Genomic DNA, 16,354 nt, shown 5'->3' with positions numbered 1-16,354 from the left:
TTGGTCCGATCCTTGCTCCTCCTCGTTCGATGAGGAGGACGAAATAGACTATCGTTACACCTATACTACACTAGTTAGATACCAGTTACACTGGCAAAACCAGTCCCACACACTTGCACAAACATACACAGACACATGGTGGTGTAGTTGAGAGGTGCCCCAGGCCAGGGCGGGGGCATTGTCATTATCAGTTTGACTCATAGAGAACAAAGAACTTAATTCTAGGATCTGAATCATCGGCACTAACCTTACAAACACACGCAGACACACACGTACGGACGCACGCACGCTGACACACACACGTGTATGCACGCTCACACTCTTACCCTGGCAGATCTCTCCATGGTGTAGGCCAGCCCAGAGTGAACAATGTCCTTCTCAGAAGCACCTGGAGTGGAGAGAGGAAAGACAGATGTGTTATCAAACTGCTAACACACTACATAACTTCCATACCTCATAGGTTGTGTGTGTGTGTGTGTGTGTGTGTGTGTGTGTGTGTGTGTGTGTGTGTGTGTGTGTGTGTGTGTGTGTGTGTGTGTGTGTGTGTGTGTGTGTGTGTGTGTGTGTGTGTGTGTGTGTGTGTGTGTGTGTGTGTGTTCACAGCGACTCTGGCCTGGAAGTCAGTGGTGGGAACAACAGGGATCGGTCCTCCCTGCTTTCCAAACTTCCTCTCCAAACTCTCCTGAACGGACACTGAGGGAGAGCGAGGGAGAGAGAGAGAGAGAGAGAGAGCGAGGGAGAGAGAGATAAATAGTTAGATGGCAATGTAGCAATGCAGCCTGATCCTTGGCAACCATCGTATTTTCAAGTATATCCAGTCGATCAACATTCATCCCTGAAGTTTCATCTGGGTTCACTCACATAATTCAGATTAGTATCGTTTTCATTCAGTCGAGACCTCAACGTCAGAAAGGCGTATCTTTCTATCTGGCACGTCACCTTAAATTAACCTACTGTATATAGGGGGGTGACCAGCGGACATATCACCAGTTCCACTTCTTTCGTGGTCATCTTTTCAGTTATCCTTACAGACAATTTCCAAGAGAGGACACAGTAATATATCTCCTGCTACACCGAGGTTGTTAAAGGAAGAGGAAAAGGCTACAGAACTGAACGAACACAGATCTTCTACAGACAGAGAGGCGAGATCAGAAAGCGGACACACAGCTCCAGAGTGAGTACAGATGAAAGACTTCCAACATTAGTCAAGGATATACAGGGCCCTGCTCCTAATATTTAACCTGGGCTATTTTTTAAAGAAAATATGTTGTTAATGAGTGACCTAGATAATAAATACATGAACATTCATCTTTATTACAGGTGGAAGTAAACAAACAATCAAAGGAAATCTAGTTGCCACATCTAGAAATGGCAGAGGGAAAACAACTGAACAATCTGCCCCCCCTCATCCCCTACCCTGAGGGGATGAAAAAAGAAAAAAAAAAAGCTGAAAAAAAAAAAGTTTTGCAGGAAAATCCAGAGACTTTATATCGTGATGAAAGAAAAAAGGCTCAGTGCGACCTCATTTTCTACACAACAAACGGTTCTGCATGGGAAGAGGAAATACTGAAACACTATCCTGAGGGAAAACAGTGGGAAAAAAGATCGAAGGAATATTTCAAGCAACTGAAAACGAAGGCAGGCACTATAAATGTGTATTATACTACTGGGACAATCATGGTGCAGGATAATAGTGTGAAGTTAATGATATTCCCAAATGATTTCCCAGTCCTGCGCGAGAGCGTGAGAAAGAGTGTCAAGAGCGTCGAGGCGACAGAGCATGTCGAGGAGAAAATGGCAGAGCTAGCCATTGAGGAAACAGAAGAGCAGAGGGAAAGAGAGAGCGAGGATATAAAAGAGGAAGACATAAAAGAGGAAGACATAAAGGAGGAAATAAAGGAAGAGGTGGGAGGAGGTAAGGAGTAGCACTGAACCTTCCAGGTCAGATCAGAAGAGAAACATTATTTTACGGGATGTATAATTTGATGAACAATTATGCTAAAGCCTGCTGTTCCTCTTACCTTATTATTTTAATGTTGTATCTTCTACCTTTTAATGTTTGTGTTTTTTATTGAGCTTGTATGAAAAATGCATTCATAAGTGCTCACAATCATCATTATCTTGCTTTGGTTAGAGTTTAGCACTTTGCCAATGATAAAGGCGTTAAAGCAAAAAGGTAGTGGTCCCTGTGAATTTCCCCAGCAATATGTGTTTTATTTTGTTTCAAAATGTGTGCTCTAAAATGTATCAAGATTTTTGAAACGCAATTCTAATAAAGTTTGATTTAACAAGTGTCAGGAGTCAGGACGTACTATATATACAGTACCCTGCCCCCATATCCCAGTTTTTGCCACCTGTAAGTGAGAAACCTACATGCCAAGTATTGACCGTGTATTGTGTTCCCTATGGTTAAAGAACAGAGCAGAGGTGCTGAACTCTCTGTTCAGAACTCAGACCTACCTAACTACAGGTTATGGAACATTTGCTCTTTTAGTATTTCTGCAGTATGTTTCCTCAAGGAGAAGGCTTCCCACTTCTATGTCAAAGATAATGCAACAAAAACACTTTAGTAAATTCTACAGTAATGTCCCCAAAAACACAACAGTAAATACTACAGGATACTACAGTCCGCAAAAACACTACAGTAATTACTATAGTGTATACATACACACACAACTCTTTTTTACACAGCATTTATACTATAGTATACTGCAGTAAATACTACAGTATTCACTGTAGTGTTTCTGCAGACTCAAGTCCGCAAAAACACTACAGTGAAATGGAGAACAGAGAAAAATGAGTGTCCCCCTGCCTGAGAGGTGAGTCCCTGGATTACTCTTTTCCAGTCACTAGTGAAAGTCTACACACACCTTGCACTGTCTGCACATTTTCCTGCCTTATTAAGGAACTATCTGTGTAGGTCACACTACTTCTCAAAAGCGCATCGACTGTTTTTCCAAACAGTGAGTGTAGAAGAGGCACTGGCACTCTGGATCAGATCAAATCAAATGGTGGTTGTCACGTGCCGAAAAAACTGACTTTAGAGTGAAACGTTTACTTACAAGACGGGAAACCATTTGATTAAAGAGTGACTGTCCCTAAAATGCAAGTAACTCTTTGAAAACAGCTTATGTGGCATCGATATGAGTCAGACACATTTTGACTACAAAGGTGCCTCCTGAGTGGCGCAGTGGTGTAAGGCACTGCATCGCAGTGCTATAGGTGTCACTACAGACCCGGGTTTGATCCTGGGCTGTCACAGCCGGCCACGACCAGGAGACCCATGAGGCAGCGCACAATTGGCCCAGTGTCGTCTGAGTTAGGGGCGGATTTGGCCGTCCTAAATGTTCTTCTCCCATCGCACTCTAGCGACTGTGGCGGGCACATGCACACTGACTTTTTCCAGTTGTATGGTGTTTCCTCTGACACATTGGTGCGGCTTGGCAGGGTCGTGTTTCAGAGTACACATGGCTCTTGACCTTTGCCTCTCCCGAGTCTGTATGGGAGTTGCAGCAATGGGACAAGACTGTAGCTACCAATTGGTGGTAAAAATGTAAATGGGAACATTTTGGTCATAAAGTCAGTCTCGTCTAAAACTGAGTTTAGAACCTCAGTGTGTCAGAGTAAATTAAAGTTGGGTTTGGATTACAATTATGTCAACGAATCATGCCCCCTTTGCCAAGCTCCACATGCAAATCACCCCTCCGCCCACTTGGCTTCCCTTCATTGAAAGGGGCTCCATTGTTTCATAGCCCCCAAAGCATTCAAAGGATCACGGGCCCTATACAGATTGACCATTCCTCCACAGCCAAAGTTCTATGATTGACATGCCCTGCTGAAGGACCCTAGCTAGTATGCAGAATAGGTGCTTGGAGTTCGTCGTCTCCCAATTATGCAGCAGTAACGCTATCTTGGTCTGCAACGACCGGTAGTGGTCAGTACAACCAGAGATACTGAAATATAATGACTTCTGGTATAACTTAGCTAACGCCGTTAAATAACGTTATTGCTGGTTATGGAGGTAACCATATTTTTATAAAACGAGGCAGGCTAGCTAATGTTAGCCTACAAGGCAGATTTGCAAGTTAGTTCATAGCTCACACAAGTGTATTCTGTATTGTTTAGTGCAAAACAAAATAATGGATGCAGCTATAGTGGTAGCTAACATATGTCTGAGTCTGACTGATACAGTGAACTAGGAGCAAAAACCCGTAATGGCGTCACCAGCCTGAATCTGATCCAATCTGGAGCTACAGTCAGTCTACATCTGTAAAGCATAGACTTAGGATTTCATTTGTTACCACACCTATAAAGTCAGAATTGTCTATAGCTTAAAAATGTATGAAAACAACCATTTTCTTTTTGGTCCTAAATTAAGGTTAGGCATTAGGTTAGCAGTGTTTTAAGATTAGGGTTAGGTTTAAAATCACATTTTAATCTGGGATAGGCATCCCTCTAGCGGGACACCTGTCAACAACTTCCTGTGACACTGGAGGACGCCCAATTCAAATAAATAATCATAAAAATTATAGTTATTAAACATTTTGGTACATGCAAGTATCTTATATCCGTTAAAAGCTTAAATTATTGTTAATCTAACTGCATCATCCGATTTACAATAGGCTTTACAGTGAAAGCATACCATGCGATTGTTTGAGGATGGCGCCCCACATCAACATATTTTTTCAACAAGCACAGGCTTCATAAAATCACAAATAGCGATAAAATAATCACTTACTTTTTGAAAATCTTCCTCTGTTTGCAATCCAAAAGGGTCCCAGCTACAACATGCATGGTCGTTTTGTTATATAAAATCCTTCTTTATATCCCCAAAAAGTCAGTTTAGTTGGGGCCATTGATTTGAGTAATCCACTCGTTCAACATGCAAAGGAATCCAAAAAGCTACCGCTAAACTTTGTTAAAACAAGTAAAACTATGTTTCTATTTAAGCCTCAGGTACCCTAAAATGTAACTAAACTATAATATTTCATACAGAAAGAAGTATGTTTAATAGAAAAGAAAAAAGAAAATTTGCAAGTGCGCGTCCTCTTCGTTCCAAAACTCCAAATTCTTCCTCGTTTGGGAAGAAACAAGCCTGAAACCTTGAACAAAGACTGTTGACATCTAGTGGAAACCATAGAAATTGCAATCTGGGACCCAGGTTTAACATTGTCCCTATACGTTGTAATGGAAGAGCATGGGATCTCAAAACCCCCCAAAATTCTGGTTGGTTTTTCTTTGGATTTTCTCCTACCATATCAATTGTGTTATTGTCTCATGCATTATTTTAACATTTCTACAAACTTCAAAGTGTTTTCTATCCAATGCTACCAATTATATGCATATCCTGGCTTCTGGGCCTGAGTAACAGGTAGTTTACTTTGGGCACGTCATTCAGACAGGAAATTGAGAAAATAGGGGCCTAGCCCTAATTAAGAAGAGAAATTGTAGAAATAGGCAGGCTTTATGACTTTGTGGCTGTGGTAACTAGTGACGACCTAGAATTAGCTTGACCCTAGTTACTGCCCTGATTACACAGAGGGCTTCATCAACAACGTTAAGGTATGTTATGCCCGGTTTGATAAACTAGTAGGTTAATTACACAGCCTAACAGATACAAGCAGTAGTCATTTTGGTTGTGAAGTGCATTATCAAAAAGCGTTGTTCTTTCTTTATAACAAAATGCAGTTCAACACTTGACTGTCTATTCTATCACCCTGTCACAGTCAACCCCAGCTCATAAGATGAGGAAGTACATTGTTTATGAGTATTGACTGCTGGAGTTGTTCGAGGGTTGTCCAGTTTGCAGCCAAACATGCAACATAGAGAAGACCAGCAAGTGAACCCTCAGCATCACGCAGACATGTCTTCGCTGTGAGCATTCTTATAAATGGAACAGGGAGGACACTTGAATCAGGTTGGTGACATTTGACCTGGTCAAAGGTCAAAACAGTTTCGAGTTTTGTTCCAATTTACCTTCATAATCTAGCCTGGTCTAACCAGCCTGAAGTGAAATCGAAAGGTGAATGCATAGATCAGGTTAGTTCCACCAGGCTAATCATAAACACCATTGATAATGTAATCAGTGCTCTGTGTGTGTGTTTGTTTGTGTGTGAACGACCAGTATCTTTGATCAGGGGCCAGAAGCTTATCTATGCTGCAATGCCCATCAATAGGGCACTGGCAAAGACCTTACCTCCAGTCTCATCTCTTGCCTGCTCACCAATGGTCGTCAATGGGGAGACCATCGACGACCATTGTGACCGTTTGTAGAGATCTATAGTACAGTCACAATCAGGTTACACACACACACATACATACATACATACATACATACATACATACATACATACATACATACATACATACATACATACATACATACATACATACATGCGCAGGCACGCCCGTACACACACACGCACGCACTGTCTACACTCTCACAAAAAGGCTATAATTTAGTATAATGGTACATTTTTGTCCCCAATATTTTGATTATAAAGGTACAACCATTACACTCAAACATCACACCGATCATTATCATATTTCCCAGCATGCTATGACACAGGTAGATTCAATATGCATTTTTGCATATGCACATTGATTGATTGATTGATCTTATGCTACACAAAGATAAATAACACATTTTTCAAAGCTAATCCAGTCTGTTTGTAGTTGGACTATGTTACTGAGATGGTTGTTCCAGTTTAGATGGTTTAGGAAGTCTCATTTATAGTTTCTTCCTATCTTGGCAGTCCTTTTAAATGTAGGTTACAGGTGATTTAAAGCGCACATTTTTGACTTTCTGAACTGTCCGGATTCCAATTACATACAGTGCCTTCGGAAAGTATTCAGACGCCTTGACTTTTTCCACATTTTGTTAGGTTACAGATTTATTCTAAAATTGATTCAAAAAAAATATGAATCTACACACAATACCCTATAATGACAAAGTAAAAACTGTTTTTATAATTTTTTTCACATTTACCTTAGTATTCAGACCCTTCACTCAGTACTTTGTTGAACCTTTAGCAGTTATTTCAGCCTGGAGTCTTCTTGGGTATGATGCCACAAGCTTGGCACACCTGTATTTGGGGAGTTTCTCCCATTCTTCTCTGCAGATCCTCTCAAGCTCTGTCAGGTTGGATGGGGGAGCATTACTGCACAGCTATTTTCAGGTTTCTCCAGAGATGTTCGACTGGGTTCAAGTCTGGGCTCTGGCTGGGCCACTCAAGGACATTCAGAGACTTGTCCTGAAGCCACTACTGCGTTGTCTTGGCTGTGTGCTTAGGGTCGTTGTCCTGTTGGAAGGTGAAACTTCGCCCCAGTCTCAGGTCCTGAGCGCTCTGTAGCAGGTTTTCATTAAAGATCTCTCTGTACTTTGCTCTGTTCATCTTTCCCTCGATCCTGACTAGTCTCCTAGTCCATGCCGCTGAAAAACATCCCCACAGCATGATGCTGCCACCACCATGCTGCCACCTCCACCAAGACTGTGACGCTTGGCATTCTGGCCAAAGAGTTCAATCTTGGTTTCATCAGACCAGAGAATGTTGTTTCTCATTGTGAGTCTTTAGGTGCCTTTTGGCAAACTCCAAGCAGGCTGTCATGTGCCTTTCACAGAGGAGTGGCTTCTGTCTGGCCACTCTACCATAAAGGCCTGATTGGTGGAGTGCTACAGAGATGGTTGTCCTTCTGGAAGGTTCTAACATCTCCACAGAGGAACTTTGGAGTTCTGTCAGAGTGACTATCGGGTTCTTAGTAACCTCCCTGAGGTTTCGGTTTATTTTTAAAACTTTTTTTAAATTCTAAAAACCTGTTTTCGCTTTATCATTATAGGGTATTGTGTGTAGATTGCTGAGTATTGCTTTCATTTAATCAATTTTAGAATAAGGCTGTAACATAACAAAATGTGGAAAAAGTCAAGGGGTCTAAATACTTTCCGAAGGCACTGTATTATTTTCCAAGCCAGCATATTGTGACTTGCCTGATATGGCCTGCAAACCAGGAGTTTCAGACCACTGTGTTACTATAAAACTAGGCTGTTAAAGTGTGGCCTTATGATTTATATAATATATTGTCACAGAGTTTAATTTCAATGTGTCACACCCTGACCATAGTTTGCTTTGTATATTTTATGTTTTGGTTGATCAGGGTGTGATCTGTGTGGGCATTCTATGTTGTATGTCTGGTTTGTCTATTTCTGTGTTTGGCCTGATATGGTTCTCAATCAGACAGGTGTTTTGCATTGTCTCTGAATGGGAAACATATTTAGGTAGCCTGTTTTGTGGGTGATTGTTCCTGTTCGTGTGTTCACTAGTTCTGTCTGTGTTCACTAGTTCGGGACTGTAGCTTCGTTGGTTTTCGTCAGTTTATTGTTTTTGTTCTTTCTTGAAAAAAGTATTCTAATAAATATGGATACGTACCACGCTGCGCTTTGGTCCTCTCCTTCCACCGACGAAAGCCGTTACACAATGACAATATTCACTTAGGCACTCACTTATAATATCATTGGGTGTTTACATCAGTCCTATTTCACACATGTACAAGTGTGTATTATATGCATGTGAAATGGATATTCGTTTTTTTTCTTCATATCCCACTCAGTGAGTGGGGTCACGGCCATGCATCAGCCATCATTAGCAATTTGGGTTATGTGCCTTGCTCAAGGGCACAACCACAGATTTTTTTCAATCAGTCAGCTTGGGATTCAAACCAGAGACATTTTAGTCACTAGCCCGAAGCTCTTAACCAGTAGGCTACCTGCCACCCACACTTGCTGAAGGCTACAGGATTGGAAGCCATTGAATGTAACAACCATGTCTCTGTCACTAGCAAACACGGGTGGTACTGGTAACTCTAAAATTCACTTGAAAGGCTCCCTGGGAAATATCTAAATAAGGCTTTACACCTTACAGTGTTAAAACAACACCCCCAAAACGTTTTCAAGGAGCATTTCTGCCACTTAAAAAGATCAAACTAAAGGTACTCTTTTGTACCTGTACTATCTTGTCCCCCAAGGTACACTTGGCTCTTTTTTTAAAGACGTCCTCCAGTGATTTTGTAACTTTTTTTTCCTGTTAAAGTGATATCCCAAGTATAAATACAGTAAAGTACACACACTAAATAGGTTTCAGCAAAATAGTTTTTTATTTTTTGGACAGCTGCAAACTTCAAAGGAGTATGGCATTCAAGGAGTTGGTCTGATGGGAAGTCGTGATGTCGTAGGACTTCACCTTGCTTGATGAACACTAGAGGAGCAATAGAGAACAAAAGAGGAATGTCATGTCATGACCTACTTGGATCACCTATTGAGATGTGCCTTTTGTTAAGTAAATCAGGTGTTAAATGAGGTGAAAAGGAGACCTAAGGTACGAACTGCAAGGGTACAATAATGTACCTATAATTTAAAGTACAAAGAACGTACCTTACAGGGTACCACTACAGTGACAAGCATTTGTACCCCTGAAGGAACAAATCTAAACCTTCATTTCTGAGAGTGTAGCACATTTTATGAACAGAGACACAGAGACATCTCTCTTTTCCCCAATTTATCTCCCTGAACCAGCCACTCTTCTCTTATGTCCTGGGGGATTTATGGTGAATGGATGGAGGAAAAGTTCAGTGTCTGAATTGTTTCTGTGGCTTTCAATGTGTAACACACACACACACACACACACACACACTCTAGTAGAACAGCTCAGAGGGTCAGACAAGGAACAAAACATCTAGCAGAAATCCCTCTGAACGTTTAGAGTGGTGAAAAGACAGGTCCCCTCAATTCTCCACTGCCCTCCTCCCTTGCCCCTTTCTCCTCCTTACATCTCCACTCTCCTTTCCCTCTCCTCCATCCCTTTCTACTCCGTTAGAATCCAGCCGGTCTAACTCACTTCATACTCAAACACGTTCTGTTACATTGAAAAAGAGTGAAATCAATCTCATACAGCATATTACTACATATTACTACTATAATCCAAATGGCAAGTCTCTTGGCTCAAATTCATGCATGACTGTGTCTCAATCACTTGTAGACACACACACACACACACACACACACACACACACACACACACACACACACACACACACACACACACACACACACACACACACACACACACACACACACACACACACACACACACACACACACACACACACACACACACACACACACACACACACACACACACACACAGGTTATCTCCCTGCCTATTATATCATGGAGGGTGGCCCTCCCTCTCTTAAGATTCATGTTCACACACCATGCCAACCTCTGGGCGCGCATACAGAGCCAACCTTTTTACACCTGTGCCAGCTGGGCAACTCATCTACAGGGTTTGGATCCAGCAGGAAGGACAGGCACTAACAACCATCTTGGCTGACTGTTGGTAGCAGTCTTTCTCTGTACCAACCCACATTATTTAGGTATGATTAGGTGCCTGTTACTGCTGTAAACACAGTTTTACTCTGTTAGTGCTGTTAGCTCTGAGATTACCCCTCAGCCTCTGCTGGGTCGGACCATTGTTTCCCCTCCCGGAGCTCCAGCTGGTTATGGCCTGAGAGAGACCGACCAATGAGATGAATTTCAATCCCCAGAAACACCCACAGAGCAGATACAACACTCTGGAAAAACAACTGGGACTGTTGGATGAAACACTCATCACTGATGATGAATAATCCCTACCCAACCCTTTATCATCACTGTCTCTCACCGGTGAGTTAAACAACCCTGGTGTTTGGCAGTAGGAGCCTGATACAACTAAGTAGCTATGGGAACTGGAAGTAGTCCAACTCAAACAGAGTCAGTACACAGTAAACAAACACAGACCCCCTACAGAGGCTTACCCAATGATGTGCTTTTAGGGTAAGAGTGAATGATGTCTAAAGGAGGGAGAGGGGTATTGTCTCTCTAGACATATGACTCTTTCTCTGTCAGGTCAGTGCTACCCTGCAGAAGAACTATTTCCATCATAGGACCAACATGTGATCCAGACATACAGGTAACTGCCAAAATGAAGGAAACACCAACATGAAGTGTCTTACAGTTTTTTTTCCAACTGCTTACACACGTTTTCAAAACTGTCTCCTTTTTTCAAAACTCTACACACAATTCCCGACACTGCACACACAAAATACAAAATGCCTCTAATCTCCTTCAAAATGTAACACTGCATTCAAAATGCCATAAACACATGTCAGAATGAAGCATTTGCATCAAATGGCAAACACTGCTTTCATAATAGTCCATTTTTGGATATACCATGTAAACACTGTTGTTCTAAATCTAAAGCTCTTTGGTCTTTCATCGGTTTATATCTACATTTCAATACAATGTTCTACAGTGAAAGTAATCTGCTTAGAGGGGTAAGAAGTACACTGTAAACACCAATGCAATGTAGAAACAGAAAATATTTATTAGGCCAAACATTACTGTTGTATACAGTAGCATACAACAAAACCATAAACATATGTAAACCAAAAGTATATTCTTTAGAATACAGTAAAGAACACAATTGTGTGTGTGGGGTCCCGGGGGGGCAGTCCAGGAATTGGTATGGGGGGGGGGGGGGGGTCACCAGTGCTAAGCTACGCTTCATCTCTTCTCCGGCCTGGGTCTGGCCATAATACTTCGTCCACATCACAAGATACGTTTTCTCTTGCCAAACATCGAGGGAAGTATCTCCTAGCATGGCGTATCCAACCTTGGACAGAGGCAACCTCTATGTCCCCACATGCGTCCTCCATTTCCTGGAGAAGCGGCATGCGGGCATAGGGTTGGCGATCATACACTTTCCAGCGCCAGGCTGAGAAGAATTCCTCTGTGGGATTTAGAAAAGCTGAATATGGGGGTAGGTACAAAACTACAAATTGTGGATGGGTGGCAAACCAGTTTTGGACCAGAACAGCCCGGTGAAAACTAACATTGTCCCATAAAACAACAAATCTAGCAGGCTCCTGATCTGGATCAGGGACAAGCATTGTGTAAATTGCATCCAGAAAAGTGAGCATATGGCCGGTGTTGTACGGACCCAGTGTGGCATTGTGATGGAGGACCCCGTTTTGAGTGAGTGCAGCACACATAGTTATATTACCCCCACGCTGTCCAGGGACATTGGTAATTGCCCTCTGTCCTATTACATTTCTTCCGCGGCGCCTGGTTTTGGTGAGGTTGAAGCCAACCTCATCCACATAAATAAATTCATGGCGAATTACATGGGCATCCAGCACCAATACTCTCTGTAACAGACAAAAGGATATACAGATGAGTAAATATGGTATGTCTGAAGTACTGGAAGTCATGTCGCATATTCTTGACTCTGTCAGAGTTTCTCTCAAATGGCACCTTGTAAAGTTGTTTCATCGTCACTCGGTGCCGTTGGAGGATGCGTTGTATGGTTGACAGGCTTACAGCATTGATGTTGTTAAATATGGTGTCATTATTCAAGACATAGGCGGAAATCCCAGGGGGGACGGGGGGGACACGACCCCCCCATCTTGGGAAAAATATGATTTGTCCCCCCCAATATATCACTGTAAACATAACTATGTAATTTCAATAATATTAATAATACGCGATGAAAGCACTTGTGCTGATTATAGACACTTAATAGCGCGTTTTTAAGTTTCAAAAGATTGCGACCCCCCCGCCCTTTGCCTCACAATGGTTTGATCCACTGCCAGTTCTTTAGCTGGCAAGGTAATAGAGGGTTCGTATCTACTGTCCGAAAGGGACATGTACGTAACTGACGTGAGGTTAATCCAGTCAATCCATAGCAGGTCCATAGCAATGTTATTTATTTATTTTTATGTTGGCAGGGTTCACACACTAGCTGAATTTGCAGAGCTAGCGCGCAAACTAAAGCAAACATTAACTATCAAGCTAGCTAGTACCTATTCCATTTATGTGGCGTCGTCAAAGATGGAATCTTTGCTATCGTCAGTTTATTCCAAAAGCAGCTGGAGTGCTTCAAAGTCCCTGCGATAAGGTTAGCGATAAACTGAAGTCCAAACTGAACAGAACAGAACTACACTCTCTTCTACCATTGTCTTAAATATATATAATGGTCTCGTTGCAAAAGATAAATTGTAGCTAGTTTACTTTTTTTATTTTATTTTATTTCACCTTTATTTAACCAGGTAGCAAAGATTATAGCAAACACACAGAAACGGAATTGGTGCTCGCTAGCTTTACAAATTCAGCTATTGTTGGAAGCCAGCCAATATGAAACAAACTATTAAAATTACAAAAGGTTGCAGCATGTGTTGTGTAAATGTGTGTGCAGCTAGGCCAGCCAGCCAGGTAGAAAAAAGTAAGAAGACGGACATCAGAGTATTTGTCAGTACACCAAAACGCATAGTAAGAACTCTAGTAGCCTAATCTCAAAGACTAGTTGATAAAATGTTCATAAGAAAGAAGTGAAATGCTAATGGAAATGTTTCACAATGATGTCATTAGGCAGAGCAGGCAACAGATGGCACAGACAGCAGAGCTGGGGACAGATATGCAGGGACAGATTGGCAGAGACAGGGAGTCTCAGGTAAGTTTGTTGAGTCTTTGTTTGGCAACATTATGAAAGGTTCTCAATTTTTTTGACTTGTAAAATAGGGACATAATTGGAAAATACCACGGATACCCCCCACTCTCAACTTAAACTGGTGACTAAACTAAGATTTGTTTACGGCAATGGTATTGCTGTTGTGATTAATTGTGTAGTTTTGGGTACCGGTAGTTAGGAGTACGGCAAACACCTTATTTATTTTCTAGGAGACAGACTGTGAGTCAGTTAGGGTGGTGAAAGGGAAAGAGCCAGGGAGAGAGACTTCAGAGGACAGTGTCACAGCCAAGGCAGGACCAAGTGTCACCCTTGTTGCCAGCAGCACCAGCATAGGGGACAGTGGCACAGCATTGTCCAGTTACCTCAGTGATGGCACAAAACCATATCAGCCACACCCACAATTTATAGAACCGCAAACTCTTGCCAACAGAGTGTTGACGTTTCAAGAGAGATGGTTTCGCGATTTCCCCTGGCTACATTATAATCCATCAATAAAAGGAGTGTTGTGTTTTCAAGCCAGCCATCTTTTGGCCAAAGAGCAGATTAGCCTTCATTAGTGCAGGATTTAGGAACTGGAGAAAAGCCATTGAAAAATTCACAGCACATCAAAACTGCCAAACCCACCGCCACTTTGTAACTGTAACAGCACACCAGCTAAATCCAATCAGTGTCCAGTTATCCAGCGCGTGGGGGAAACAGCAGGAGGACGCAAGGCATTGCTTGATGAAAATTGTTAGTTCGGTGCGGCATGTAGTAAGACAGGGACAAGCCTTTAGAGGCCACACGGATGACAGTGGGAATTTATACCAGATTTTGAAACTTAGGGCAGAAGAGGATGATCCCATTTTACTGAAGTGGTTAACAGAGCGTACCACAATGTACACAGGCCCCAAAGCACAGAATGAAATTCTGAACATCATGGCCAATAGTCATTCGAGGCATTGCAGCTGAGATTAGGTCTCTTCCGATTGTACAATTTTCATTAATTGTTGATGGTACTCAAGATGTCTCTGGTGCTGAACAGGAGAATGTCTGTCTGCGTTATGTTGACCATGACCATGTCCCTCACAAGGAGTTTATTGGGCTATACAGGGTGTCGGAGACAACAGGCGAGGGCATTGCGAAAGTGGCAACTGATGTGTTGTTGAGGAAACCCGCAAACATATGCTCGGTTCTTTTGTTCAGTAGTGTGTATAGCAGTGGTTCTCAACCTTTTTGGGGTACTGGAACCCCTGCATATTTTGAGGCAAGGCAGGCAAGGTTTTGAGCGGTCCTCAGGGACCTCCCCTCTATATTATATGTAAATTTACTGGAAACCTTGTGGTACTGACTACATTCATTACACTTTTTTATTTCACGGACCCCTTGCAATTAGTCCATGGACCCCTGTTTGAGAACCCCTGGTGTAATTGATATTTGTTCTTTTGTTTAGTAGTTTTCAGTACACTTACAAATTATTTATTTCATGTTATTTTATTTAAAATTGCATACTTTGTGCGACATACTTGTCCATAGCTGCTGTTTGAAGAGTTGAGACACTGACTGAAGGATATTTTGTTTGATTTATTTGGGTTTTTCATTGAAGTAGTTATTTTGCTTTTAGAACTGTACTTATTTTAAGCTTTTTGTTCTTGCAAAGATATTGTAGTAGACTCAGGCCAGGTGCACATATTTAATGACTATATAAATGTATCAGAAATTAAAAGGTCAATTCAATACGGAGACCAACTTTGTGATGGTTCTCAATGGAGATTCTTTTAGATGTGATCACACCATGTTCATTGTATTTATGAAAACTACACCCATACAGTACCATTGTCACCTACTGACCTTTCTTGATATTGCTGGTTGTAAGTACGAATACCTGCATGCATACATACTGGACTGGTAAGGAGCACTGCTATAACTATTATTAGTAGTAGAATTATAATGATTTAAACATTTGAACAAGTTGGGAAAACCCTTCAGTTAACTACTGTACCTATCAATTATCCAGTTGTAGGAATTATGGTTCCTCAATATACATTTAACATATAACAACGTATGCTATGTGTTACAGCACTACTTTTGGTGTCCCCCTCAGGAATTGCTCTTGAGAAAATTTAATGTAATTGTCCCCTCCAAGGTTGATATCAGATTTTCGCCCCTGATTCAAGATATGCTCTCTTATCTCTCGAATCCTAATTGCATTGTTGGCCAAAACCATATTTATAATTGCAGTCTCTTGTACATCTGTAAACAAGCGTCCTCGTCCTCCATGATGTCTTTGCCTTTGAATTCTGTACAGAGTGGAAACACAGTATGTGTTCAGCATAGGAACTGTAAACAATGTACAAAAAAATGTAGTACAGCATGATAACCAACCTCATTCATTCAATGCAGTGCAGTAAATGGATGGCTTAGAGTTACAAATGTTTATGCAATACTATGCAGTCATACGTATTTTACAGTACATTACTGTAATGCTAAAATAGTCATTAGATAGTTGCATACCTGTTCTCATTTCTGAAGGTTCGAATTATGGACGCCACTGTAAATCGACTCAAGTTGGGCTGGACTCTCAGTCCATGAGAGAGGCTGGACTCTCAGTCCAGCCTCTCTCATGGTCAAACCGTGGTTGATCACATGATCAACAAGTGTTGCCCTAATCTCATCAGAGATAGCTCTCCTTCCTTCTCTTCTTTGCCCTCATCTTCCTCTTCCTCTCCCTCCTACTCCTCTTGTTCTCTGTCCATTGTTGGCATCCATTGTTCAAAACAGGTAATCTGACCTTTGACCTATTTATAGACCTATTGTCA

The sequence above is a fragment of the Salvelinus alpinus genome, chromosome 7 (assembly GCF_045679555.1).
Source record: "Salvelinus alpinus chromosome 7, SLU_Salpinus.1, whole genome shotgun sequence".
In the NCBI taxonomy this organism is placed as follows: domain Eukaryota; kingdom Metazoa; phylum Chordata; class Actinopteri; order Salmoniformes; family Salmonidae; genus Salvelinus; species Salvelinus alpinus.
The sequence above is the reverse complement of the archived record's forward strand: the minus strand, read 5'-3'. Positions refer to the sequence as shown.